Here is a 2,435-nt window from a genome sequence, read left to right on the forward strand (position 1 = left end):
GGGGTCTATGCAAATTTTGTTATTTGGACTTCTTTTCTGTTCGTTCTAGCTGTATTAGATTTGGTGTAATTTTGTTCTGGTTTTGTTGGGGGGTGGGGGGGTTGTTGTTGTTGTTTTTCGTTTGGGGGCTTTTTGTGGGGAGGAAGTATTATTTTGGAAGGGTGTAGCTTCTGTTTTTTACTGTCTCCTCATTGTCAAGTTTTCTTAGCTTTCCAAGTCTTTTTTCTTTCCTACTTTGTTGGATGGGGTTTTGAGTTGCGCTTAGGATGAAGAGCAAAAGAATTGTAGAGATTTTTTTTTACCTGTTATAACTTTAAGAGTTTTTTCGGATTAACTGTGCTCTATTATTCCTCATACTGCTTGTGAAGAGGCCGATTAGCTTCTAATTAACAAAGTAATCACGCACATACCCTACCCCGGACCAAAAAATAACGTCTTTCTCACGAAGGAAGCCAGCATCATTTCCGTCTCAAACCTCGGTCTGCCAAGCAGCTCTCTTGCGTGACAAAATAACCGTTTGCCGGAAATTGCTAGGTTTATTTCCATTCTGAGAAATGTGAAAAGACATGCCAAGTATAATGATCATTTTCCTCGAATAGCTATTTCGGCATGACAAGTGAAGGATACCTGGCACTGCCACGGACGGCATTCAGAGGCAATCAGTGCTGTCCGCAAAGCTAGTGGGAACAATCAACTCAAATAAATTACAAGCAATTGCCTGTTATGTAAAGTTGTATCGTTACGTCAATTACACTTTTGGAGACAACAAGTACTTAGCTTTCCAAGCCTTTTATGGGATTGGCTTTCTTTTTGGATGCCTATATTTTCTCAACAAGTACCTAGCTTCCAAGCCTTTTATGGGATTGGCTTTCTTTTGTCATTATTAGGCCTATATTTTCTTTGCGATTGTCTTTGTAGGATGTGACAACAGCTCATTCTTGTAAAGAAGACGTGTTTTGTTTTTTCTTCAAATTGTTATTAATATTGTCAAATATATTATCATGATTATCATTATTATAATTTTATCATTACTAGTATTACCATTACTATCATTATTATGATTTGTTTTGAATAGTAGTAGTAGTAGTAGTAGTAGTAGTAGTAGTAGTAGTAGTAGTAGTAGTAGTAGTAGTAGTAGTAGTAGTATCCTTATTATCATTATTAATATTGTTGTTGTTGTGTAATTACTGGTTTGTGACCTCCTACGACACATTGTAGATCTTTAGCGGGCGGGCCACTCCGACCTGTCAGGATCAACCCGGGGCCTAAGAGGCACGCGTCGACCTAGCAGAAGGATTGAGACTCGATTAGATAGGATTGTGGGGCTTCGTGGTTAAATCAAGCGCTCGTCAAAATAACAAAATCAAAGAAACGGGCATTGTTCCTCCAGTTTGGAAATTTTTATCGAATTTTGTTTTTTGGCTAGATCTAAATGCTTTTTATGTCCAAATAGAAATACATTTCCATGTGAATTATACTTTTTAAAAACTTTGATTAATGGCATAAGATATGTAAATTCCCAGTTTTCAAGAACTCTCAAGCTATAGAAGACACTTAACATTTCCTGCCATTTTCTCGCTAATTTCAACTCTGAAATCAGGCTACAATCCACCTCCTTCAATCACAAATATCTTGACTTCTATACAGATAGATGCTTTGGGGGTTTTTTTTATAGAATGCGAGGCAAATGAATGAATTATAAGCTTACTGTTGGTTCCAACAACTTGACATGCCCAAAACTTGACGAGCTCCTGACCCTACCGCATCGTGACACAATTATCTCGGACTCGCAACCGCAAGGTCGTGGGTTCGAATCCCGTCAGCGGCCCGACGTTGTGTCCTTGGGAAAAGCATTTTGCATACATTTTCCTCACTTCACCAAGGTGAAAAAGGGTACCTGACTATAGACAGTGAACGATCTTGTCAGTTTGATAGTGTTTAAGCGCGTGAAATCCGCAGCTTGCACTGTATGCTTCCGCGGAAGCCGAGAATGTTTCTGAATGCTCTCCTCAGAGGGTCTGCTGGGGTAATGATAGTTGTAAAGCGCATAGAACATGCTCTAGAGCATGGATATGCGCTATATAAATGCAATTATTATTATTATCAACGTAGAAACGAACTTACGGTTGTTGTTCTTTGTGCCTGTAAGGTAAAGAGTCTAACCGTTGTGTAAAAGACGTAGGAAGATAGATGTAAGGGCGGATGCACTTTTATATTGAAAGATACTATGTATTGAGAGAAAAAAAACGGGAATGTAACTTTAAATATTGTGTGTTTCGATCTATCTGTGGCATTGCTGTTGTTGTTACTGTTGATAAAATTTCGAAGCAATTTTCCAAGTCATTGTTGTTGTTGTTGTTGTTGTTGTCGTTTTTGTTGTTGTTGTTATTGTTGTTGTTGTTGTTGTTGTTGTATTTCTTCTTCTTCTTCTTCTT

This window comes from Aplysia californica, unplaced genomic scaffold, assembly GCF_000002075.1.
Source record: "Aplysia californica isolate F4 #8 unplaced genomic scaffold, AplCal3.0 scaffold00079, whole genome shotgun sequence".
Lineage (NCBI taxonomy): Eukaryota > Metazoa > Mollusca > Gastropoda > Aplysiida > Aplysiidae > Aplysia > Aplysia californica.